This window comes from Mesoplodon mirus, assembly GCF_964341445.2.
Source record: "Mesoplodon mirus genome assembly, chromosome: 19".
NCBI classification, from domain to species: domain Eukaryota; kingdom Metazoa; phylum Chordata; class Mammalia; order Artiodactyla; family Ziphiidae; genus Mesoplodon; species Mesoplodon mirus.
The window spans coordinates 38,804,616-38,831,703 of NC_138995.1; the positions used below are offsets into that span (position 1 = coordinate 38,804,616).

At 52.3% G+C, this 27,088-nt stretch overlaps 1 protein-coding gene across 14 annotated transcripts in view; it reads left to right on the forward strand.

Annotated features, from left to right (window-relative positions):
- Positions 1-303: 303 nt before the first annotated feature.
- LOC309794495 (BRD4-interacting chromatin-remodeling complex-associated protein-like) overlaps positions 304-27,088 on the forward strand; it is a 66,350-nt gene continuing 39,565 nt past the window's right edge. For 3 of the 14 annotated variants that reach the window (XR_014292074.1, XR_014292075.1, XR_014292076.1), the window contains exon 1: positions 453-622. The gene's annotated coding sequence lies outside the window, so the exon portion shown is untranslated. Of the gene's footprint in view, positions 623-3,511; positions 3,658-27,088 lie in introns of all 14 variants that reach the window. The other 11 variants (XR_014292072.1, XR_014292073.1, XR_014292068.1 and 8 more) reach the window with 10 other exon arrangements.

Sequence of the window (27,088 nt, forward strand, 5' to 3'; positions counted from 1 at the left end):
GCCCGGGATACGGGAGGGCGAATCCCTTTAGCCTTTCCCCCTAATCCGGAGCATCGCTCGATGCAGTCGGCAGACTCCACAGTAGCCTGGGAAGGCACGCCCCCGAACCCCCGGGACTAGGGCTGGGGAGGGGGCGGTGCCGGTGCGGAGGTCACCCTCCCGGGGCGTTCGTAGCCTCCCATTCGTTCGCGGGCCCGCAGCTCGAAGCCCAGAGCCGAAGCTGGTTTGCTGAGTCGCGGGGCGGGGCCTCCCCCAAGCCCGTCCCTCGGCGAGGGCGGAGGGAGGAGGAGGAGGAGGAGGAGGAGGAGGAAAGGGGGGTGCGGAACACAAAACCTGCAAGGTTTTTTTTTTCTTTTGCACGTAATTAAAAAATATTTTTCTTTTTTTTTTTTTTTTTTTTGTGCAAACCCGAGGGGTCCCGCCCGGAGCGGGCGCCTGTCCGGGGCGCCCGGTCCGCGGCGCGGGGCGGCGGCAGGGGCCTGGCGGAGGCTGCCGGGCGGCCGCCATGCGATCAGGCAGTGCGCTGACCGGCCCGGCCGTTCGGCCCCTTCTGGGTCCTCCCTTTGCAGCCCGTGCGGGGCCGTCTCGGAGAGCCCGCGTCGACGGCTGCTCAAACATCAGGGTGAGTTTCTCACAATGTAGCAATTTCTCTTTAAATCTCTTAACTCTCTCTATCTGCGAGTCGGGGCTGTGACAGGGCGCAAAAGCGAGGGGGGAGTGGGGGTTGGCGGCGAGGAGCCGGAGCCGGGGCCGAACCCACTCCCCCGACACTCACACACTTAGCCCCCCAACCGGGGCGCATCGCCCGCTGCCTGTTTTTCTGTTCGGCGCCCACCACCCCCGGCAGCCCCCCCTCACCCCGCGCGTCTCTCCATCAGCGCCGCCCCGATTCTGCGGGGACCCCCCCCCACCCCGGGCTCCCCTGCCCAAACCCGGCGCCCGGTGCCTCCCCGGCCCTCCCGCCGGCTGCCGGGGATACAATGGAGCGGCGGAAAAACGAGACCTAACGTCCCACGGGGGGAGGGGTGGGGAGACCCCCGTGCGGGGGGGCCTCCCCTCCCCTCCCCTCGCCCTGCTCCCTGCCTTTTGGGGAAGAAGAGGGCAATGGGGCAGCGGATGGTGGTTTCCCGGCTGGAGCTGGCGAGCCTTCGTCTCCCCCTCTCGCCCGTCCCCTGCGCTCCCTTCTCAGATCCCTCCGGGGGTGCCGGAGAGAAACGGGGCCTCCGGCCTGCTGGGGAGGGATGGATGCGGAAGGAAGCCACTGGGTCTCCTCCTCCCCACTGCCCCGAAACAATGAAAGGAGTTGACTTGGTCCCCCACCCCCGCTAGCTGGTTGTTCCCGGAGGGGGCCGCTACGGGGGGTGGGGGGAGAGGGAGGTGAGGCTTACCCCTGTCACCTGCGAGATTTGGGGCGGCCCCCCATCTCCACCCCCTCGGCCTAGCAATGGGAGGCACCAGGCCCAGCCCGGGCACCGCGCTCGGGTGTTGACCTTTAGCCAAAGGCAGCCCTTTCCCTGTGGTGAGCCCGGACGAGCCGGGCCTGAGGCCTCCCCGGACCCCTGCGGAGGGCGGCCGGGCCGCGGGCCCCCGGAGGGAGGGATGGAGCAGGAGGGCGGAGGGATGGAGCCATCTGGTTTTCCCATCCCTCGCTGCCCCTCGGCTGCTTCTCCGGCTCCTGTCACGGGCGGCCGCGGGGAGAGCAGGGACCGCGGTCTGCCCAGGCCTTGGTCCGAGGCCAGCGGCGAGCGGGGCGAGCAGCCGCGGGCGGGCTCGGGAGGCAGCGGTGATTGGAAGGCACGGCGGCTCCTTCCTCTCCGCACGCCTTTGTTTTGCTTTGTGGTTCTGAGCAGCTGAACTTCCCGGGAGGTGGGGTCAGAGGCCGCTGTGTCAGCTCTCCCCGGAGGCCGGGGTGACAGGTCCCAGCCCTCTGGTGTACCCGGACCGGGGCTCCTGCCCGTGCTCGGCCTTCTGCCCGGACAGGCAGCCCCTTTTGTCACACAGCCCTCCGATAGTCTAGATCTGGGGATGTATTGAGGGTTTGCTTTTCCCTCACACCTCCTTTCCCAGGGCGCTTGTCAGGGAAACAGTTTTTAGAAACACCCCCAGACTTCACGCCTGAGATTTCTGAGAAGTGCTCTGTGCTTTCACACCTCTCCCCTCGCCTGGGGTGGGGATGGGGGCCTCAGTCAACGCCGACCTGCTAGGGTGGTGGGAGAACAGGGGAGGAGGACAGCTGAGGAGTCACCCCCTTCCCATGTGCCAGCGTCCAGTGAGACTTAAGGGGTGTGCTTAGCTACAGCCCCCCTCCCCCAGAGCTCCCCCACTCCTGGAAGGTGGAAATAACATCTCCTACCCAGAGAGCATTAGGGATTGGCTACTGTTAGGTGCGCTACCCACTGGCCCCCACCCGAGGAGGAAGTTGGGTCAGTTATGTGATTCCCATTTTGCAGACAAGCTAATGGAGGCTCAGAGAAGCTAAGTGACTTGCCCGGGGTCACACAGCCCCAATCTGTAACCGTCTCAAGTTTTTCCAACTCAGCTCAAAACTCTTAGGTTCTCCTGTACCCCTCTTTGGCAATTTGTCCCTGTGACTTCAGTTGAGTCTCAAATGTAGATAATACCAGGAAGGAGCCTCCGAATCCCCCCCAGCCCCCAGCCCCCCGAGTGATCGTTTGGGGAAGGAGTAAGGAGCATCTGGAAGCTGGGCTGAGGGCAGGATGCTTTCACCTGTGGCTGGAGCAGAGCGTTTGCCTGCAGAAGCTGAGGATTGGAGGTGTGGAGTCAGGAGAAGGGGGGCCCCAGGCCTCGCTGTCTGGGGTTTGGGGGGCACTTGGTCGGTGGCCCCTCTGTCATCCTCTTCCTCTTCCATCTGAGCTGGGACTCAGCCCCGCTGGGAGGGAATCTGAGCTGCCAGGGACCTTCGTCGTCGCTCTGCCCTGTGACCCTCCGTGGCGCCGTGATGTAGCTGGCAGAGAACTCCCCTGTCCGTTCTCCCCTGGGCCTGGGTGGCAGACTCCCTGTCCCACTCTGTAACCTCAGGCACTAGATTCAACTCACTAGTCCTCAGTTTCCTCATCTGCAGGTGGGGATCAGTAGAGCTTCCTTAGCTGACCTTGCGGTGACTGAAAGTTTTATCCAAGCGTGTTATTTTTATTTCTCCTTCAGCATACGGGGATATGGCAGGCCTGTAGGGTGGGGAGGAAAGTTGGGTGCTGGGTATTTTCGGGTGAATGGCAAAAGGCATCTGCCTTGGAGGAATTCCCTGTGGTGGTGGGTGAGGGCAGGCAGTAAGTAAGGAGTTCTGCTTTGGTGACCCTCCATCTCCAGCTCTCTGGGACCCCACCCCTTCAGCAGCCTCCAGCTCTCTGGGACCCCGCCCCTTCAGCACTTACTGGTGCCAAATACACATTTGGTGGCGGGGGGGGGGGCGGGGGGGAGGAGGAGGAAGGGCTGGGGAGGGCCCAGCTTACCCAGTGAGGGGGGCAATACGGGCGATCTTGTCATTTTACAGATGAGGAAACTGAGTCCAGCGGAAACCTGTTCCATGGCTGAGAGGGGACTCCAGCCCAGACTTCAGGGACCGGGGTGTGATTGGAGAGAAGCTAACACTTTGAGGGACACCCTGCAAATACCTTCCTGAGGTGACAGGCATCATAAGTAATCATAATTCCTGTGGGGTGGGGGCAGGAGGGGAGGGGCTGTAGGTCTCTCTAGGGTGAGTGCTTCCTGAAAGTTGGAACTGATTTTGGGGGGGCAGGGTGGCAGTGGAAAAGGGGGGAAATGTGAGGCCCAAGAGTGACAGGCCTATGCTCCGCCCCCCTTTTTTGCCCGCTTCCTTCCCAGAGGCCTCAGGGGCCTTCCCCAACCTTCCCTGGGGATGTGGGGTCTTGCCCCTCTCCCCTCTGAGAGGCTGTGAAAGGGTCCAGGGGTCAGCACCAAGGCTAGGGGGCCTGGCAGGAGGGTCCTGGGGTGTGGTGTGGGTACCCCGGGGTCCTGGGGGGGTCACCTTTGAGCCCCAGGCCCAGCCACCCTCAGAGTTCCTGCCTGCTCTCCCAGCATTCCCCCGTGGCTGTCTTTTTTTTTTTTTTTTTTTTTTTTTGCAGTACATGGGCCTCTCACTGTTGTGGCCTCTCCCGTTGCGGAGCACAGGCTCCGGACGCTCAGGCTCAGCGGCCATGGCTCACGGGCCCAGCCGCTCCGCGGCATGTGGGATCTTCCCAGACCGGGGCATGAACCAGTGTCCCCTGCATCGGCAGGCAGACTCTCAACCACTGCGCCACCAGGGAAGCCCCCCCGTGGCTGTCTTGATTCCTGGTCTCAAGAATGCGGAGGGCTGCTGGTGGGGGGAAGTTAATAGGAAACAGGAAAACATGACATTCCTTTCTAGCTGGCCTGGGCCTGGAAAGCAGTGAGGGGCTGCCTTTCTCCCTCTCCCGCCCTGCAGGGGAGAGGTTGGGGGGGAGCATGGTTCTCTCACCTCTGTCTCTTCGGGGTCTTTCCCCCACCAGGCTCCCTGACTCTTAGTGGAAACAGCAAGTTGCCTGTTTTACGTCCATGATGTAAAATGTTCTCCCACCAATCAGAATGACTTGCCCCCCTTTTTCACCAGGTCATATCCAAGTTTGTCCCCGCTCTCTGAGGGCGGAGGGCCCGTCTCAGTTGGCTCCCCAGCGTAGGCTGTGTCACACTAGAGACACATGGGAAATGTTTGGTTGACTGGTCCCCAAGGATTCCCTCCTCCTTCCTTCCCTAGACTTCTCCCCTGCCTGGGGTACCACCAATAGAGTTTTATCCCGATTGACTGAAGCCTTTGTGTCTCAGTGGCATGCAAGATCCCCCAACGGGAAAAGAGAAGGTTTTCTAAGACATTTCTCGTTTGGCGACAGTTTTGTGTCCTGAGTTTGCAGGTATTCATGGTGGCGGGGGATCTGTTGGCAGGAGAAGCTGGAGAGAGGGCCTGTCTGTCTGTAATTGTTCCCGATTAAACTTCCTGAGGGCCTACTGTGTGCCACGGACCTGGGGCCCAGTTATGATACTGGGACCCGATCCGGGAGAAGGCTCGAGAGAAGTGTTGTCTTCAAGGCTGCTGGGGGACTTTGATGCCTTCTGTCTGGGTGGTTTGCAAAGGCTCCAAGGGGGAAGCAGCTTCTTTCTCTCTTTCTCTTTTTTTCTAAGTGATACATCCACATGGGACAAATTCAAAACCTCAAACATAGTAAGTCTCCCCCTTTACCCTCCGGGGCATCCCTGGTCCCCCAACTCGCCTCCCCAGAGCACCTCCTCAATCCTGATGTTCTGTGCGCACACATTTATATACCTGTGTATGTCTTAAAAAATATTTATTTTGCACAGATGGTAGCCCCCTCTTCCCGTCGTTGTGCACGTTGCTTTTTTCACTTCATCTCCCTGGGAGATGTGCACAATACATGGAGGCGTTTCTTTGGCTTTTTCTCAGCTGCATTGTATTCCTCAGTGTGGGCAAATCCTCCTTGACTCAACACGGATATGGAGGTGTTTCCTAAAGTTTCAGCGTGCAGAGCCAGAGGGCATGCATCCATTTGTCTTACTGGGAAGTGGGTATGCCAGCGGGGTGAACTCCTGGAGGCGGGATTGCTGGGTCAAGAGCCTGTGGTTTGTCATTCGGTCACTCTTGGGAGGCACCTGTGGAGCTGTATCTTGAAGGAAATCGTTTCCCCTCCTGTTCAAGTCATCCCACCCATCCATCCATTGTCTTTGCCTCTTGTGACCTCCTTGCCCCTTCCTTCCTGCCTGTGGCCTGCACCCTGTGCTTGCCACTTGGTGTAGAGGTCAAGGGTGGGGGCGCTGTTGATTCGAATCCCGGCTCTGCCGCTTGCTGGCTGAATGGATGCAGGCAGGGGGCTTGCTGGCTCTGGGCCTGAGTTGTCCCCTCTGTTAAATGGGTTCACCTCAGTACCTACTTTTGGAAAGGTTGTCGTGAGGATTAAATAATACCCATCAAGGTGCATGGGTAGCCTAGCTGAGTCATTCGGTGGAGGTGTCATCTGTCATTCTATGGCAGTTCTGTCTCCTGGGGTGAGGAGCCCCTTAATTCTGGGCTGTGAGCCCCCTTACTGGCAGGCAGGGGAGGGAATGCTGGCTTTTGCACTTACCTGCAGCGTGACCTTGGGCAAGCGATCCTTTTCTGGGTCTCGATTTCCTTGTCTGTAAAATGGGCCCATGATGGCTCCCTGGCAGGTGGGCTGTGAGGGCCGAAGGAGGCACCGCCCTCCCCAGCCGGGCGTGCAGTAGCTGTTCGGGAAGGAGCATCTGATGTTGCTGTTATTTTCACTATGGTTACTGTTCTCCTGTGGGCCCCACGCTGACTTCGCCACTCTGAAAGCTCTCCATTGTCTTCCTGAAAGGCACATAGGGAACACTGTTGGCATTCTAAACCGCACAGCAGCGGAGGGCACAGGGCAGGCTGCTGCGGCGGCATGGCCCTGGGGACAGACAGGGCTGTCCTGCTCTGGGTCTCGCTTTCCTCATCTGGAAGAACGGCTGTGATGGGAGACCTACCTGTGTGCTCACGGATGTTCAGTGCTTAACACAGTGCCTGACATGTCACAAGTGCTCAGAAAATGTCCGTGGCTGTGATGGTGGTGGTGGTGGTGGTGGTGATGGTGTTGGTGGTGATGATGGTCATGATGGTGGTGATGATGATGATGATGATGATGGAGAGAAATCTCCTGTGGAATTAGATACCTGCGTCCTTGCCTCCTTCCCCTAAAACCCCGGGCAGTCAATGTTGGCATTTCAATCAGAGGGAAGGTTCCAAGGCAATCAAATACCCTTTGGGCCTCAGTTTCCTCATCTGTAACAGAACTCATGGGGTCTTTGTGAAGCTTAAATGAGTGAAGATGTAGAAAGCTTTTAAGACAGGCCCCGGCTTGCAGGAGTGCGGTGAAAATTCACTTTGCTTGTTATTATTTAAATTTTTTATCATGGAAATTTTAAAGTACCTACCAAGAGTTGAGAGAATAAAATAATCACCCCCTGTGTACCCATCGCCAGCTTCACCAATTTTCCGCTGATCCCTCCTCCCGCCCCCCCCCACCCCCGCGCCACCCTGCACTTTCTTTTCCCTTTTCTGCTGGAGTACATTTAAGCAAATTCCAGATAGCATATCAGTTCAATTGTATCATTATCGTTACTAATGGTGTTATTATTTTTGGTATCCAGAATCTGTTTCATCACCTCCGGGTTCTATCCTGTTCTGTGCTGGAAGAGACATTAGGCCCATTTCATAGATTGGGGAAATCGAGGCTGCAGGCCGTAAACTTTGGTCAGGTTGTCCTTGATCTGTGTTCCCATCCTGTCTTGGCCAGCCCAGGCTTTGCACCTTGGTGGCTGTTTCTGATCACACGGGCTTGGGGATTTATGCCTAGATGTGGGTTCTGATATTCTGTGCAGAAATCACAGTCAGAGAAGGTGGGCCAGTGGCAGGGGGATGGACAGATGACCCCGGCAGATGAGGGGTTACTGGGTCAGCCGCCCGGGTTCGAGTCCTCTTTCTGCCCCTTCTAACCTTGTGACTTGGGGGCAAGTTACTTCCTTTCTCTAATTCCAGATTAGAGAACCAGAAGTACAGGAATAATAAATCGATGCTTCTTTCAAGAGCTTTTGCATCAGTTAAATCAGGTCCTGAGTGGAAAAGTGTTTTGCAAGTGCCTGGCTCAGAGTAAGCGCTCTGCAGAAGGTAGCAGTCACCATTGTCACTGTAGTTAGTTATCAGTTCCATGGAGGCTGTAACCAAACGCTCCTTCCAGGGGTAAGAGGGTCAGAGGAAGGGTTATATCCCTGGAGCCCCTGACCAGGCCTGGCTGCCTTAATCCCCCGCTTTTGCTCACTCCATCCTCTATAATTCTCCTTCAAAGTGTTTCTTGTCCTTCGAGGGGCTGGAGGGGGCTGTTGGCTTCTAGGTAACCACCCCCGCCCCAGCCTCCTGTGTCCCCTATGTCCCATCCTGGCAGTCTTGGGTGCAGAGTGAGGGAGGACCATCTCTATGGCTGTGGGACTCTCGTTAATGACCCCTGGGGCCCTGGAGGGAGCCCCGGTGGCCTCCGCAGCTTGGAGGTGAAGGGCGGTCCATTCCTCCAGGACACCTGCAGATCGAAGGTGCCTGGAGCCCCCTTTCCAGAGGATGGATGCCGCCCTGCCTCTCGTCCACTATGTGGTACTGGGCAGGCTGTTGCTCGCAGATGCTCACGGGATGATTGTGGCGGGTGGCTAGATTGTAACCTCCCTCCTGTCCTTCAAGGCACCTCACCCATCTTCGAACACCAAGCCCTCCAGGCTAGGTGACGGGGGCCCCCAGAAGAGTTCTCAGCTCTTTACCCTCTCAGGCCAGGCTCCCCTCGGCCTAGCAGGCTCTGGCCACGGTGGCCTCACTTCTCTCCCCAGAACATGCCCAGTGCCCTCCCGCTTTTGTGGACATGCATCCCCCGTTTTTTTTTTTGTTTTTTTTTTTTTTGTTTTTTTTTGGCGGTACATGGGCCTCTCACTGCTGCGGCCTCTCCCGTTGCAGAGCACAGGCTCCGGACGCGCCGGCTCAGCGGCCATGGCTCACAGGCCCAGGCGCTCCGTGGCACATGGGATCCTCCCGGACCGAGGCACAAACCCGCATCCCCTGCATCGGCAGGCAGACTCTCAACCACTGCGCCACCAGGGAAGCCCCCATGCATCCCCTTTCACAGAAAGTTTTGTGTGTGTGTGTGTATGTGTGTATGTATTTCTCCCCCAACCTCTCATTGAGTGTAATTGGCATACAATGAAATACACAGATTAAGGGTGCTTCTCCATGAGTGTTGCCAAACCATAGCAGCGTGTGTAATCCACACCCCATCGAGATCCAGAGCATTCGCATCACAGCCAAAAAGTTCCTTTGTGCCCCTTCACCGTCAACACCCCCTCCCAGAGCAGCGGGTCACTGGCCCTCTGCTCGTTTATCCTGTTGTGGATCTGCCTTGCCTCTTCTTGAATCTCGCAGACGTGTGTGGTCCTTTGGGTTGAGCACCTCAGCTCAGCATCACTGTTTCGAGATTTAGCCTTTTTATCACTGAGCAGGAGTCCTTGGGAAGGCTTTACCTCCTTTCTCTCGGGAGAGAGAAATCTGACCCCCCGCCCCCCCTTGAAGTCTCATCATCCCATTTGTCCCTCCCCTGGGTGCCCTTCCCAGCCTCAGCCTCCGGCCTAGGGACGCTCTCCCATTTCACTGCTCCACCCCTCGTAGGCCCATTGGGATGTAGGTGTCCCGTGAGCTTTTCTTCAGGCCTGGCTTTCTCACTAGATTCTATAAACTACAGAAGGAGGGAAATGATGTGCCCCGTGTTCTCAGCTCCTGGTGTGCAGTAGGAATCGTGTAATGTTTGTTGCCTGACTCACTGACTGACTGAAGGATGGACATGTCACAGGCATGGAGAAAGGGAGCAGAGAGCCTGTGCTTGCGGTCGCTATTCTGTTTCTTAAAAAGTGTGACCCACCTGCTTCCAAAGCACCAAAAATGCCAATCTCGGGGTGCCACGCATCTCCTGGGAGTCCTGGTGGGTAGGGCCCGAGAGGCCCCCAGCCAGGCTCAGCTGCCTTCATTGCCCGCCCCCCCCCGGGCCCATCCCCCCACCACTTTTATGAAGCCCGACCCCTGAGTGGCTCCTTGGCTCAGGAAGCCCAGCCCTCAAAGCTGCAGGGCTCTGCCTGCAGTGGCAAAGCTCCACCGGCAGGCCCCTCACCCAGGACAGGCAGCCATGGGTCTCCCAACTGCACTTGACACTTGGTCCATGGACATTGCCCATCCTGCCCTAGCCACCTCCCCACTGCCCAGTACTCGCTCCCTCAGTGTCTTCAGAGACGGAGTGAATCGGCCCATGGGACAGGTCAGGACTGCCCACTGCTCAGCAGGGAGACTGAGGCTGGAGGGGGGCGCTCAGGTGCTGCCCTCCTCAGTTCAGCCAGGACTGGAAGCCACACATGCTGTGTTCACACAAGCCATTTGCTGTAAGTTACGCCTCCTTTTACAGAGATGCTAAAATGGGCAAAGACTCAGGTCTCGAAGTTGATAAAAATGTCCGGGAAACTTCTGCTCCGTCTTTGCCTCTGGTTTCTGCGGCCCTTCCGGGCTGCCTGTGCTTTGCCACCTAAAGTCTCAAAGCTGTTCCGTGAGGAGCTGTTTTCCTTTGTCAGATTTCTGTCTCCTTAGTTGGACCAGCAGAATTCCCTGACATCTGCCCAGCCCTTGCCCGTCCCCGAGCCCGTCCCCCTTCCACAGTCCTATTTTTTCTTTGCGACCTTTAAGGGGCAGGGAGTCGTGTGTGCATTGGTCACAGGGGACACTGAGCCAACTTCTGGGCCTGAAGAGCCCCCGGCCAGACTCTGTAGCAGAATAGGGAGATTTATTTAAGGGAGTTCCTAACAGAAGTCTGCTTTAAGCAAATGAACAGTAAACTATATATACCCACACACATACATTAATATATGTTACATATTATTATACTTTATGTAATAATTTAGTGGTAAATTTAAACTTAGCAGTATAATAGGCATGTAGTAAATGTGTATATTATATACACATATATGCAAGTGCATATGTGTATATATATATATCTATATATATCTATCTGTATAAGATTCCCTTGTATTCTCATTTCCTTCCCTGGCCCAGTGCCCTGGCAAATTGTTCTGTGCCCTGGCAAATTGTTTGCTTTGTGTGGTGGATTTTTGCTTTCTACAGAGGATCCTGCTGTATTTCTCTTTCTGAGTCTTTGTCGCCCAACACCCACTCTCAGGCCTCCTGTGTTGCTACTTGTGCATCTTGTCTGTTGCTTCTCCTGGCTGTGGGACTCCGTGCGGTGCAGTTTTCATGGTTTGCTTAGAATTTTCCCAAGGGCCAGACCCCTGGGTTGCCTTCCTTTCCCAGTTACAGTGAGAGGTGAGGTGCCTTGTCCAAGGTTACACAGCTAGCTGCTGGCACAGCAGGGATGTGAATCCAGGCGCATTGTACTGGTTAATTCAGACCCACATAGCAGGCCTCTCTTGTGCCGGGCCTCAGAGCTCTGCACTCGGGACAGAGGAGGGGGGTAAACCCAAAACACACCCATCCTCCCTGCAAGGTGAGATCAGTGTCTCAGGAGTGTCAGCCGGGCTGGTGAAGGCCAGGAGGAGGCATTGCTTGTGGGGTATGTTGGTGCATCAGGGCAGGCTTCCTGGAGGAGAGGGCTTCTGGGGGCAGGCTTTGGGCTCCATGCCATTTCTAGCAGAGAGAAACCTGGGATACTTTGCACAAAGGCCAGTTGAAGCTTCACGGGGAAAGAGGACCCAGGACACTGGGGCTGAGATCTGGGGTGCTTTGGTTTTGTTGATGGGAGGTAAGGGAAGGAGGGAGTCCAGGATGATCCAAAGTCACTGGCCTGAGCAACTGAGTGGATGCAGGTGCCCTTTCTTGAGATGCTGTAGTGGTGTCTATAGTTTGGGGAACACAAACCCCAGAGAGTAAAGCTCCAGCACCCTCTCGGCTGGTGGTGAGGTGCAGACGGAATGAATGAATGAGCTGGAGGCATCATGAGTGAGAGACGGTGACATGGAGTGATCACTGAAGTCCCAGGGATGGGGATGATTCCCCAGGGAGAGGACAGGAGAGGGTGGAGAGTCAGCTTAGGCGGGCCACCCACGTGTAGGGAGGGGTGGGAGCTTCTCTGGCCAAAACAGAGAAAGGGAGGAGGAGCAGGATAAGGCAGGATCAGCTTCTCAGGAACAAAGGGGGAGAGTTTTTAGAAAGGTTTAACTTCCATGGACCTGAGGACAGGCTTCCTGGGTTGGATGAGGCTGTTGTGGAAGCAAAGGTTTCCTGGGTTTGATGGGTATGTAGGGGCAGAAGCCAGACTGGAATATGGTGAGGAGTCATGAGAGAAGGATGGCTTCGTGGATGGATGGATGGATGGATGGACGGATGGACGGACGGAAGGCAGGCAGATGGAGCTCTTGGCAGCCAGAGATTGGAAAAAAAAATCCTGCTACCCTTTATGGCTCCCTAGTGCCCTCAGGTGAAAGTCTAATCTCACCTCCCCCCACAGAGCCCCATTAGTCTGGCCTGGGCTTATCTCCCTGACCTCATCTCCTGCCCTTTCACCTTGCTTTCTTCCCACACCCAGCTTGTTCCTGCCTCCCCACCTTTGCCCTTGCCTCTACTTGCCATGACCTTCTCCCATTCCTTCCTGTCTCTGGGCTCCTCGTCCTGTCCTGCAGGCCTCTGCTTAAATACCGCCTCCTCTGGGAAGCCTTCCTTGACGCCCCTGTCCAACTTTCTCCATGTCATGCGGTTTGCTTCTGTGTGAGGATTCATCCCCCGGACCTGACTGGGAATGCGTCCAGACTCAGTATTCACTGCATGAGTGAGGGACCAGGCTTAGAGAGTTTTAGGATCTGAGCAGGCTTAGAGAAAAGGAAAGGAGCAAAGGAAGATTCTAGAAGAAGAGGGAGGAAGGGGGGTGGTGGGTTGGGCTCAAGAGTGAAGCTTCCTTACAGGTCAGGAGGTGAGGAAGAGAGGGGTGTGAAGGCAGAAGAAAGATGTTTGTGCAGTTGGGAAGGAGTTCAGGAGGCCAGTGCAAAGCTGCTTGGAGACAGGAGGGGGTGGCAGGAGGTGGGGGGCGGGAGCGGGGGAGGCCGGTGGTATTGCCAGCTGTTGGGAGGGCGAGAGCTTTGGCCGTCCTGCCCCAGCTGGGAGAGGCAGCCGCCTTTTATCTTTTCCAGGACAAGGTCTTAAGAGCACGAGGTGGTCCTTAGTTGGGGGGAAGGAGGGCTCAGGTCCTTTGGGGAACCTGCTCGGAGGCCTCCGACCTTTCCCCCAGAGAAACGCATGCTTGACTCTACATCGCAACCTTTGGCGGAGGATTTCAGGGGTGTTGTGGATCCAGTTAGGAGCTTTCCACAGCTCATGACCGTAGCAAGAATAATAATAACAGCCCACACGGCCATGGGCACCAGTCTAGGGCCCTCACAAGTCCTGACTCAGTTACGTTAGGACCTTAGGAGGTAGGTGCGGTGAGCATCCCCATTTTACAGATGAGGAAACTGAGGCACTGGGCGGTTAAGTGACTTGCCCAGAGTCACACATCTGCTAAAGGGTATACTGGGGATCCCCCACCCCACCCTGGGGGTCGCAGTCTGGCCCCAAAGCCCAGGCTTTTAGCCATAAAGCCTCACTGTTTGCTTGTTACAGGGACCAGGACTGAAAGCCCACAGTCAGGAAGTTGCCTTTGCCCCGCCCCCCTCCACTCCGCTTTTTGCCCTGGGATCCAGCTTGGGTCTCAGCTTAGCCAGTGGAGGCCCCGGCTCAGCAGGGTGCCGTCCCACCCTCCTCTTTCCCTTTTTACCCTCCGTGGTGTCTTCATTAACATAACTGTGGCGCCCCCAGCTTCCTCGGATGTGTTTGTGAGTTTGTGAGGGAACCCCGGTGGGTGACTGACAGGGAGACCTGCAAGGAAGGGGTCAGGACCCCGGAGGCAGATCTGGCCTGGAGGCAGCTGCGGGACTTGGAGCAGGGGCCCACCACCTCTCGCAGCCTCAGTTTCCCCATCAGCGAGGGGGGGGGCCTGATGCCTTCCTCTCGGAGGTTTCATAGATGACGTCACATGTCAACAGATGTGCTGCAAATTTATGGCAGTAAGCAGCTTCCGAGGTGTGTCAACATTCAGAATATTTCAGACCACAGCGCAGGCTGCAGTGAGGTGGAACAGCCCTCAGCCAGGCAGGGCAGCTCCCCTTCCCCAAATAGGCTAAAGATTTCTGCAGCAAATACTATTCCTGCTGCTAATATATCTGTGGCTGTTCTACACTAAGAAGGATACATAAGGATAGTCATTGCAGGTTAGCTTTTGCCCCACAGTGAGTAAAGGGGAAAACAAAGGGATGGTTTTTAGAGATTTTTGGAGGTTGGAATTGCAGATATGGGGTTGTAGATCGAGATGATCTGGGACATGGTGGGATGTCTGTGGCGTTTCATTGAGATAAGGTACCGCCTGGCACTTAATAAGCCCGTTGTAAGTGCTGGCTGCTATTATTATCACTGACCAGCCTTTAGTCTGTACCTACTAAGTCTGTGCAGACAGATTGGGCTGTGTTGCAGATCAACAGTTTCTCAAACTTGAACGTGCACACGAATCCCTTGGGGAGCCTGTTCAAATGCGGGGTCTGATTCAGCGGGTCTGTGGCAGGCGTGAGACTCTGCATTTCTAGCAGGCTCCCAGGGGACACTGAGGCCGCTCCTTTGAGTAGCAAGGGGTAGAGTGGTTTCCGGACGATTTCCGAGTTGCTTCAAGGGCCCTGCACTGGATGCGGAGGCTAAGATCAGGTTCCTTAACTCTTTGGGGTTTGCCAGTTTGAGGGCAGATCTGTATGAATTAATTCGACACGGAAAAAAGTCATATATAACACTATGAAAGTCTTTTCACTGTCCCCTTGTCCTGCCCTCTCCAGAGGAGCCCTATGTGAGGAGTTTGGGTGCATTCTTTCTACCCCTCTATTCTGTGCATACATTTTTTTCCTCTTGCTCACACGTACCATATGAATTATTCTACAGCTTGCTTTTTAACTTGAACAAGTGTCTTAGAATTATTTCCATGGCAGCAATCTAGAGCTCCACTCTTTTTTTTTTAATTGAAGTATAGTTGATTTACAATGTTGTGTTAATTTCTGCTGTACAGCAAAGTGATTCAGTTATACATATATATTTACATTCTTTTTCATAGTCTTTTCCATTGTGGTTTATTACAGAATATTGAATACAGTTCCTTGTGCTATACAGTAGGACCTTGTTTTTTTTTTAATATTTAATTAATTAATTAATTAATTACTTTTTGGCTTTGTCGGGTCTTAGTTGTGGCACATGAGCTCTTCACTGTGGTGCATGGGCCTCTCTCTCCAGTTGTGGCACGTGGGCTCCAGAGCACGTGGGCTCAGTAGTTGCCGCGCACGCGGGCTTAGGTGTGGTGTGCGGGCTTAGTTGCCCCAAGGCATGTGGGATCCTAGCTCCCTGACCAGGGATCGAACCCACGTCCTCTGCACTGGACAGCAGATTCTTAACCACTGGACCACTAGGGAAGTCCCCAAGAGCTTGTTTTTTTTGTTGTTGTTGTTTTTGTTTGTTTGTTCATTTGTTTTTTAAGTTTTTTGTGTGTGTGTGGCTGCACTGTGCCGCACGTGGGATCTTAGTTCCCCAACCCGGGATCAAACCCACATCCCCTGCATTGGAAGCACAGAGTCTTAACCACTGGACCGCCAGGGAAGTCCCAGGACCTTGTTGTTTATCCATTCTGTATATAATAGTTTGCATCTGCTAATCCCAAACTCCCAATTCGTCCGTCCCCCACCCCTCCCCCCCAGAATCCGTTCTTTTAGCAAACTAAAGGAGGAGTAGTATTCCATAACTTATTTAACCTCTACTCTATGGATTTTTTTTTTTTTGGTTCGAACTTTGACTGTGAGCCTATATATGTCTTTATATTTAAAGTGTGCTTACATTTAAAGTGTGTCTCTTGCAGACAGCAAATAGTCTATGTCCTTTTGATGATTGGAATGTCGAGACCAGTGCTGTCCAGTAAGAAAACCCTAGCCACTTATACGTTACTTAAAATTTTCTAGTAGCCACAGGAGAAAGAAATAGGGAAAATTAATGTGAATATATTTTATGCAACCTGTTATATACAGAATACTATTATTTCAACACGTAATCAGTCTAGAAGTCACTAATGAGATATTTTACAGTCTTTTTTATTGTGGTAAAATGCACGTGACCTAAAATTTCCCATTTTCACCATTCTTAAGTGCACAATTCAGTGGCATTATGTATATTTGCAATGTTGTGTAACCGTCACCACTCTCCATTTCCAGAACTTGTTCATCCTTCCATACAGAAACTCTGTGCCCCTTAAACAATAATTCCCCATCCCCCTCTCCCACCACCTACTGGTAACCTCCATTCTACTTTCTTTCTCTATGAATTTGACCACTTCTTCCTCATATAAGTGGAATCATACAGTATTTATCCTTCTGTGTCTGGCTTATTTCACTTACCGTAATGTCTTCAAGGATAGTCATCACATTCGTAGCATCTATCAGAATTTCCTTCCTTTTTAAGGCCGAATACTATTCCATTGTCTGAATAGCCCACACCGTGTTTATCCATCCAATAATAGACAGACACTTGGGTTATTTCCACCTTTTGGATATTGTGAATAGCGCTGCTATAAACATTGGCATACAAGAATCTGAGTCTGCCTTCAGTGCTTTTGGATATACACCTAGGAATGGAGTCGCTTGGTCATCTGGTAATTCTCTTTTTAACTTTTGTTTGTTTGTTTGTTTTGCGGTACACGGGCCTCTCACTGTTGTGGCCTCTCCGGTTGCGGAGCACAGGCTCCGGACGCGCAGGCCCAGCGGCCATGGCTCACGGGCCCAGCTGCCCCGCGGCATGTGGGATCTTCCCGGACCGGGACGCAAACCCGTGTCTCCTGCATTGGCAGGCGGCTCTCAACCACTGCGCCACCAGGGAAGCCCTCTTTTTAACTTTTTGAGGAATCACTGTTGTCCACGGTGGCTGCACCATTTCACATTCCCACGAGTAATGCACAAGGGTTCCGATTTCTCCACATCCTCGCCAACACGTGTTGTACACTGTTTTCCGCCTTCCATCCCGCACTGAGTTTTTGAAATCCAGTGTGTGTTTTCCACTCAGAACATCTTATTGGACTAGCTCCGTTCCCAGGGCTGGGCAGTCACATGAGGCCTCTCTGAGTGGACGGTGCAGGGTTAGACCGTTCGTATTTGCCCTCATTACTGATGTGGCTGCATTGAAATCTTCTATCTTACTGTTCATTTTTGGTTTATCTCTGGTGTTCTTTGTTCCTTATTCTCTCGTTTCCTGCCTCCTTTAGATTAATTGAGTAATTTGGCCTTCCATCTTATCTCCATTAGGAGCTGATTCATGCTACCTCTTTACTACTCTGGAGTTTCCATTCTGCGTCTTTGACCAGGACCTGGGCTCTGCTCCTGAGTGAGATGGGAGCCATGGCAGGCTTTTGAGCAGGGGAGTGACCCGACCTGGCATTTTTGTATCCACATCTGCAGTTGCTTGTGCAGGAGCGTTTCTGCTGGCCAGATTCCTGGAAGAGGACTTGCTAAGGCCAAGGGAAGCGTGTGCTGAGGTTTGAGGAGGCCCTGGCAAATGGCATTCCAGAAAGGCCTCACTGTTCTCATCCCTTGCAAAGAGCAGCCAGAATTTACCGAGTGACTGCTTGGTGCCAGGCCCTAGAGATGCTGGCGAGAATCAGCCCAAGTCCTGCTGCTTAAATAACTCTTGGTCCTGGAAACGCAGGGCAGTCTCTGGAGTGGCCTCTGAGCTCAAAGGAAGGTGAAGCTTTCGGAGGAACCAAAAAAGGAGAGGCCAGAGGCTATTCTAGGTGGCAGAAGGAGGCCTGGCACAGCCCTGGTGTGAGCTCTGGCTGGACCAAGAAGTGGAGTGTATTGGCCTGGAGAGACTGCGTGTGTGGGCCCCCCATCCATGTGGGACATAGCGAGGTACAGCTAAGGAGTAAAATAATAGCACCTCCTCCTTGGGGCTTGTCTGGGAGGGTTCAGCAGGAAGCAGACAGCACACGGTTGTTGTTTGGCTAACTTATCCCCCCTGGGAGGGGATCAGTATCAGGGACGGGGCGGCCTGACCTAGGGACAGGCATGATCCATGCTTTGGACATGTTTAGGCCCTGTGGCAGATAGACTTGGACTTGGAGTCCCAGCTGTCTCCTTCTTCAGGCCAGCTGCGCCAGGCCTCTGTTAAAAGAGGATACATAACAGTAGAAGCTGCTTCTCAGGAGAGTGATGAGGGTCAGGCAATGAGACGGTCACCACATGGAGCGCAGGGGCCTCCTGGACCAGAGTAGGGTTCCATGAAGGTTAGCCACTATTATTATTATTGCTGCTGCTGCTGTTGTCATTGTTGTTGATTTAAGGCTTACAGGCGACAGCCAGATCCTTCCAGACCTGCCCCCCCAGGACTGAGACCCCTGGAGAAATGAGGTCGGTTGCTCAGGGTCAGGAAATCGCAGAGCAGGGATTTGAAGCCAGGTGTGTCTGACCTGAGCTCAGGGGCTCCCTGCTTGCAGGCCTTGGGGGAGCCTTGGGCTTAGCACAAAGACTCTTCCCTTCTTAGATCAACCAGCGAGCAAGGCGTGCTATCACAGTGACACCACCTCCATCAGTGATGATGAGGGCAGCTCGCCCGCTGTGACTCAACAGGCAGCAGGACCTGACCCGAAGCCAAGCTATTCGTAGTCTCTCTTTGCTCTCCATGTGAATATTCATACATTTGGCTGCAGAAATATTAGTGTTTGATTACTGGGTGGCGTCTCAGAGCTGGCTGTGGGTGTTCCGCCATAGACAGGTGCGCATCCCAGCACCTGGCAAAGTCTGGAAAAGAATCTGCTTTTCGGAAAGCATCTCCCCTCAAAGGTTTCGAATAAAGGCTCTTGGACCCCTTAGAATATATATTCTGTCTCGCGCTTGCCCACCCCCCAGGGTGCGTGTTGCCTGTACTGTTTGGCGACGTTGGATGTTGTTTACTATTCAGATTCCGCGCTCCTTGCTAGATGATGCGGAACAAGCAGCCGCATCGGGCCTTCATGGGCTCCAAAGGCGAGGAAGCCGGGTGGGTGGTAGGAGTGGGCAGGGAGGTTTCTGGAAGCCTGTTCCCTGAAAGCTGGGAGCCTGGAGGCTGTGTTGCGCTGTGACTGGTGATGAGGGAGGAAGGGGGAACGTGATGATGGGCCAGACTGGGGCCTGCCCTGTGACAGGATGCTCCTGCGCAGCTGGACACTGTGTCAAGGGAACCAAGAGAGAAGCCAGGCCCTAGAAATGGGCAGGAGTGGAATTAAGGGCAGATTTTATTCACTTTTGTCTCCAGCCCGTCCCGCTCTGCCGAGCCCTCCACTGGGTTGTCTCAGAGGCACCTCAAACTTAACACATCGGACCCCTCACCCCCACCCCCCAAGCAAACAAACAAAAGTAAAGCCTGCCCCCTCCAGTTTGTCACCATCTCGGTTCATCCTCCCAGTGGCCTGGGTCAGGTACTTTGGCATCATCCTTGACTCTTTTTTTTCCTCTCTCTTTTTAAATTTTATTGACTTATTTATTTATGGGTGCTGCTCAGCTTGCGGGATCTTAGTTCCCCAACCTGGGATCAGACCCAGGCTGCAGCAGTGAAAACGCCAAGTCCTAAGCACTGGACCGCCAGGGAACTCCCGATTTTAATTTTTCTTATTGTGATAAACAACGCATGACATAAAACTTACCATCTTAAGCCCTGTTTAGTCACATTGCTGTGTGGATGCCCCTTATCCTTCTGTCTTCTGCACCCCGTCAGTCCAGCAGTGTAGCCTGTGAGCTCTGCTTGTGGAAGATCTCCACCGTCTGGCCTGTCTCCCCACCCCGGCTGCGCCCACCCCGGTCCAGCCACCATCACCTCCTGCCTGGACCATCTCAGTCTCCTCCTCCTGGGGCTCCCTCCATCCCCTGCCCCCCACCGGCTATTTCCCTCACTCAGCCAACCAGACCCTGTTGTAACCTGAGTCAGCTCAGGGCCCTTCTCTGCTCAGAGCCCTCCCGTGCTCGCCCAAGAACTCCGCTCACCAATGCACTAACCACTGGGTGAGTGTAAGTGTTAAAAAAAAAAAAACAAACACACTGGATTTCAAAGACTTCGAAGGAAGGGGGAAAAAGTCAGTTCCCCATTAATACTATTTTTATGTTGATGACACGTTGAAATGATCGTGTTTGTATATATCATATTACATAAAATGTATTCTTGAAATTAACATACGTTAAATTCACCTCTTCTTTCCACTAGAAAATTTAGAATGACATATGTGGCTTGCATTGCCTTTCTGGGGGGCAGCACTGGTTTAGAAGGCACCTCCCCTATTGGGCTGTCGGAGGGGTGAATGAATGAACATACGTAAAGCTTTGAGGACAGTGCCTGATACGTCTAATGCAACATGTTAGCTGTTGCTTTTTTTTTTAAATAGATATTTAACTGCTAGGATATTTTTTTATTATTTTTTTATTTTATTCATTTATTTTTGGCTGTGTTGGGTCTTTGTTGCTGCGTGTGGGCTTTCTCTAGTTGCAGCGAGCGGGGGCCACTCTTTGTTGCGGTGCACAGGCTTCTCATTGCGGTGGCTTCTGTTGTGGAGCACGGGCTCTAGGCGCACGGGCTTCAGTAGTTGCGGCACACGGGCTCAGTAGTTGTGGCTTATGGGCTCTAGAGCACAGGCTCAGTAGTTGTGGCACACGGGCTTAGTTGCTCCGCGGCATGTGGGATCTTGCTGGACCAGGGCTCAAACCCGTGTCCCCTGCATTGGCAGGCGGATTCTTAACCACTGCGCCACTAGGGAAGTCCTGTTATTGCTTTTTAATTGTGGGAAAATGTGCATACCATAATAACATTGACCATTTTCACCATTTTTAAGTGTCCAGTTCAGTGGCACTAAGTACGTTTATGGTGTTGTGCAGCCATCATCTGTATCCATTTCCAGAACTTTTTCGTCATTCCAAACAGAAACTCAGTACCCATGGAACAATAACTCCCTGTTCTCCCCTCCCACCAGCCCCTCGTAACCTCTCATCTACTTTCTGTTTCCATGAATTTGCCTATTTTATGCACCTCATTTAAAAATTTTTTAAATTTTTTTAATCTTTTGGCTGCACCCTGCGGCATGTGGGATCTTAGCTTCCCGGCCAGGGATGGAACCCGTGCCCCCTGCAGTGGAAGCACAGAGTCTTATCCACTGGACCGCCAGGGAGGTCCCGTATGGTCTCATGTAAATGGAATCATACCATATTTGTCCTTTTGAGTCTGAGTTATTTCACTTAGCATAATGTTGCCAAGGTTCATTGCTAATGTAGCATGTATCAGAATTTCATTCCTTTCCAAGACTGAATAATACATCCAGTGTGTGGCTGTACCGCATTTTGTTTCTACACCCCTCAGGTGATGGGCACGTGGGTCGTTTCTGCCTTTTAACTGATATTATTTTTAGTTCATGATCTGACCCCTGGCTTTCTATCTATCTATCTAACCTCATCTCCCACTAACTACTCTCCCCCTTACTCACTCCGCTTCAGCCTCACTGGCCTCCTTCCTTGACTCAGACACGTATCCACCTCAGGGCCTTTGCACTTGCTATTCCTCTGCTCCATGATTCCCTCCCTCCCCTCCTCAATCAAGCCTGCCTTTATTACTCTAGTTAAAATTACAAATACCTTGTCCTTCCTTTTCGTTGCTTTTCCTCCACAGCACTTAGCAACTTCTGACATAATATTTATTTTACATTTATATTGATTTTACATGTCCTAATCTTTTATAACATTTGTATTTTAAATATGATAGATAATTCTATACATGACATATATTCTAATATCTATTAAATATTTATTCAATAAATAAAAGCTAAATACATGTAAATTAAATATTTGTAAATACTTAGTATAATCTGTTATATTGTTCTTTCTTTGTTTCCCTCCTTACTCTCCTCAAAAATGTAAGCTCCACGTGAACAGGGATCTTTGTTTTGTTCACAGCCATCCCTCCAGCTTCTAGCACAGAGCCTGGCACGCAGCACATATCCCAAGCCTTAATTGCTGAATGGCTGGATATTTCGTGAATGAGGAACCCGGGAGGATGTGAATGAGCCAAAAGAAAGTGTGTTAATCGGGGAGAGGAGAGGAAGTTGGGAAGAGCAGCAAAAGGGCCCCGAGGCTTAAAAGCTGGTGTGATCAGGCCCTGGGTGAGTGTGAGGGACACTAGGGAACAGGCCGGCAGAAGAGACACAGTGCGTGCTTTGGGGGTGGTGGAGGTCTGAGCTTTGCCCGAAATGTGGTTCCCTCATTTGCTGGGTAACCTTGAGTCAGTGACTTGTCCTCTCTGGGCCTCATTGCCTCATCTGTAAAAGGGGAGAAGAGCAGCTGTTCGTTCATGAATGCGACATGAACATACATATTTCCTGCATTCCTGCCATGTGCCGGGCACTGTGGTAGATGAGGCAGGCAGCGTCCTCACCCTCATTGATCTATTCCAGGCCCCCACCTCCAGGGTCATGTAGAATTAAGCACTGTGGTGGCCTGTGGTGAACCGCAGTTCCTGTCGTCAGGTTAGCTGTAGGCTTCAGCTTTCCTCATCGGTAAGGTAGGGATAGAGGTACCCACCGTGCGTGGTTGTCATGGAAGCCCGGTACCCCGTGTATGGTAATGGCGATTTCTAAATGGGGGCTTTGTTATTGGTGTGGTCTTGGGCTCGAGATGCAACTTGGATCCTTCATCATTGAGCTTATGTTTCTTTTCTTTTCTTTTTTTTTCTGGACCACGCCACGCAGCTTGCGGGATTTTAGTTCCCCGACCAGGGATTGAACCTGGGCCCCCCAGGCAGTGAAAGCGCTGAGTCCTAACCACTGGACCGCCAGGGAATTCCCATGGAGCTTATGTTTCTTTTCAAAATATGAACTTGGCGTGGCTTAGAACACATTTTGTGGATGCTAAATCTCTGGCCTTGGACGTGACCCTGATGCTTCACTAGGCTTTTCTGAGTTGGGCACACCTGTTGTACTGTGAGGCGTCCAGAGACTCAGTTTCCTCTCCTCTCCTCTCTGGAACTTCAGCAAAAGATTCTGCGTTCAGCAGGCTGCTGAGTTAACCAACCTTCGTTTGGGGGGTGTGTAAGTTAGCACAGGTCATGCTAGCTGCTGTAACAAATAAGCCCTTTCTTCTGAGTGGCTTCAGTGTACTAAATGGCTTCCAAGCATTTTTCTCACACGTGTTATAGACCAGTGAGGGTGTTTCTGGTGGGGCAGCCTCATGTGAACTCATTGAGAGAACCAGACTTCTTCCCTAGAGTGTCTTTGCCCTCCCTAAGTCTGTGGAGTCCACTTTAGATGAAGAAGTGTGGAGGGATGTCTTTTGTGCCAGGCCTGGAAAGTAGGAATGTGAATGTCACTTCCAAGTACATTCTGTTGGCCAGAATTCAGTCATGTGACCACACCCAGCTACAAGGGATGCTGGGAAATGTAGTCCAGGGAAAGAGAATGGTTGGGAGAAACATAGAGCAGTCTTCACCATAGTGGGTGTGTATTTGTAGATGCCCTGGGTGGCCAGTGGAATGAGTGGGAAGGTCTCAGATCTATGGGAGGAGGCATCTGGATTAGCTGTTTTCCTGACCTTTGGACCTGCAGTCTCTGATAAGACATATATATTTCACACCATGATCCAGGAGAGATACACACACACACACACACACACACCTGAAACAAAGTTTTGTGGAATACTTAGCTAAACCACCTTTGAGTCATTCAATCTGTTTTTTCAATTTTACTCTGTTCTTTTTCCTTCATTTGTTTCAGTGATGGTTGAGACTCACTATACTGATTTCATCACTGCTCAAATTTTCCAACTCACAATTTGAAAAGCGCTGAAAATGAAAGTAGAAATGTGAGGAACCCTATGGGCAACTTCTACGCTCCTGAGAGCGTACCACCTCAGTTCCCCATGTGTCCCAAGCCCAGTTCCAGAAGCGTGTTGGAGGCATTGGGGCAACTCTGGAAGGTTAGAACACTTAGGACAAAATCTACTGGCTTCCCGTGCTTACTGCCCCCCCGACCCCCCCGCCCCAGCTACTTCTCTGATGTCCTTCCCAGCGCCCTCCCCCCACCTCACAGTGATCTAGTTGTTCTTGGTGCCTGTCAGGCACATTCCTGCCTTGGGGCCTTTGCACTCACTGTTCCCTCAGCCTGGGATGCTTTTCCCGCATCTATTTGCACGGCTCCCTTCATTTCAGTCTCTGCTTCAGTGTCACATGTATTGACCACCCTGTTTTAAAACTAAAGCCTCCCCTTCCCCATCATGCCTGCTTTTTGAGCTCCTTCTGGCCACTTGCCACTAGCCAATATCACGTCGTAGATGACTTTGTTTACCAATTTATGGTTTGCTTCTTCCAGGAGAATTTAGCTCTATGAGGGGTCTCCCAGGGCCTGGGGCATAGTGGGTGTTCACTGAATATTTGTTGAGTGAATGAATGCACATGTTTTGGTTTTGTGGTTTTTTCTCCCTGCCCAGTGGGAAAGCAGCTTCCGCTCATCAGCATTTTGGGAAGGTGAATTGTCCACCAGGTGTTGTAAGAGAGGGTCTGGGTGGGGGTCGGGTGGGAGGGAGAGAACCGAGCTGGGAAAGCTGTTCCCAGGAATTCTGTGGAATCAATAGCTTGGTTGCTTGACGTGAGAACATATGTCTATAGATTATTATTTCATAAAAGAATCGCTTAGAAAAAAAAAAAAAGAATCGCTTAGGAACTGTGTGGGTTTTTCTGTCCCCCCTGCTGAAATAACAGTGCTAAATCTCACCTCCTAACCAACTTAATCTCCCAAGGCACCGCAGAGCGTGGCGGGGCAGAGGGGGGGTTCCCTCAGGTCCCTCTGGCCTGACTTGCTATGTGTGTGTGTGTTTTCACTTTTTGTTGAAGTCTAAAGGTTTCTATGTTTGCTTGGTTCTGTGTTTTGAAGTATAAAGGTATTTCTGCCTCCGAAATCAGCACTTGTCACACTTAGAAAATTCTACAAACCCAGCACATTTCACATGCCTCTGTGGTTTCTGTGTTTTCTTGCCCATTTTTGGCTTTGGTGGGGTTGGGGGGCGGGGTGTGGTGGATGGAATGAGAGGCTAAAGCTTCATACTCACCTCTCTCACACGTGGCGCCCCCATCCCAGGGCCAGTAGTGGGTACCGAGGGAGGTGACCCAGGGCCGTGCTGGGGGTGTCCCACCTGGGTCATGGAGGGCACCCAGGAAATTCATCCAGGGCTGGAGGCGGGGGTCCCGGCGCTGCCCCATGCGTTTGAGGGGCGGGGGCCGTGCTGAGGGAACATGTTCTGGGAGGATGTGCAGCCTGGTAAGTGCAGGTTGGGAGTCATGGTCCAGGTGGGGGTGGGGGTGGGGGTGGGGATGGGCCATGTGACCAGTTCCTTCCTCCCTCCCTCCCTCCCTCTCTCCCTCCCTCCCTCCCTTCCTCCCTTCCTTCCGTTTTTGCTTGCTTAAAATCTTGAGCAGCTTTATTGAGATATAATTCACATACCATAAAATTCCCCCATTTAAAGCATACAGTTCAGTGGTTTTCTGGTACATTCGCAGAGTTGTGCAGCCATCCCCACAGTCTAGTTCCAGGACATTTTCATCCCCCCAAATGGAAACCCTGTCTCCTTAACAGTTGCTCCCCATTCCCCCTTCCATCCAGCCCCTGGCAACCCCTAACCTGCTTTCTGTCTCATGAATTTGCCTGTTGTGGACATTTTCTATAAATAGAACCCTACACTATGCGGCCTTTTGGGTCTGGCTTTCATGCAGTGTGTTTTCAAGGTTCATCCATGTTGTAGCATGTGTCAGAGCTTCATTCCTTTTTTTCTTTCTTTTTAAACATTGAGATATTTGCATGCCATTAATTTCTCCCCTTTAAGCGTACAACTCAGTGGGTTTTAGTACATTTACAGAGTTGTGCAACCATCCTCACAATCTAGTTCTAGAACAATTTCACTCAAAAGGAAACCCTGTATATTTTCCTCTAATCCCTGGCAACCATTAATTTACTTTGTCTTTGGGCATTTGCCTTTTCTGAACATTCGTACAAATGGAATCGTGCAAGATGTGGTCTTTTGCGTCTGGCTGCTTTCATTTCATGTATTGTTTCCAAGGTTCATCCATGTTGTAGCATGGATCAGTGCTTCATTCCTTTTTATGGCTGAATAATATTCTGTTGTACAAATGTACCGCATCTGGTTTATCCGCTTGTCAATTGGTGGACATTTGGGTTGTTTCCACTTTTTGTCAACTATGAATAAAGCTACTTGGTGGCTGTTTCTTCAGTTGAGGTGGAAGATGGCATTTCCAGCCACCCCCTGCCCAGGCCTGTTCTTCCTTTGTGTGCTTACAGGTACACAGGCTTCCCTTTCCCTCTCTCCCTCCCCGCCTCCCCTTCCTCTTTTCCTTTCTCTTCCTAGTCTTCCTGTTCTTCTTGTGTTGTATCTCCTCCTCCCCCAGCCTCAGCCCAGGGCTTAGGAGTCTGGAAATCTTTTCCAGGGAGCCCTGGGCAGTCCCACAGGGCGGTTCTGCTCTCCCAGCAGGAACGCCTCAGCCCTGCCTGGCCTCCCACCCCTGGGAGGGAACAGAGGGGACAACCTGATCCTTCTAATCCAGCCCCAGGGGAGATGTGTGGGGACAGGGCCACATGTAGGAAACAGCTTTTCTTTGGGGCTTAAAAAAATTTTTTTTTCTTTTTTTTAAATAGGAACAACGCACCCAAGTAGAAAACTCGAATAATATCAGAGATTTCTAGTCAAGAGTCTCCCTCCCTCTCCCACCTCCCAGCTATCTGTACCCATATCCTCTTCCCAGAGGTAAATGGTTATTGTTTGGGGGCCTCTTTTCAAACAGACATTCTGTGCATGTGTAAGCATCTCTCCCTCTCTCTCTCTCTCTCTCTCTCTCCTTCCCCCTCCTTCCCTCCCTCCGTCTCTCTTCATGCCCCACCTCCCCCCATTTTTTAAGGCACTAATGACAAGTTATTCTAACACCGTTCTGCCCTTTGCCTTTAGCTTTTAATGATATATCCTGGAGGTTCTAACTTGTCAAGTTCTGTGTCTTTCTCAGCTGCATGGTATTTATTCCATTGGAGGGCCCTAGCTTGCTGAAGCAGTCCCCATCTGCTGGACACTTAGGTTAGTTCTAGGCTATCACAAACAAGACTACAGTGAGGTACCGTGTGTACCACTGTTGATTTGCATGAATGCAAGCAACGTGAGTACCGTGTAAGTTAAAAGCCCAGAGGTGGAATTGCTGGGGCAAAGGGTGTGCAGAAGAAAATAAAATTTATTAATGAAAAATTCCAACTGTATACAAAATTAGAGAGAACTGCATAATGAACCCTCCTTACTTATCCCCAGGTTCCATAGATGGAGATCTGGCCACACTTGCTTGTATCGATATCTTTTTTGTTGC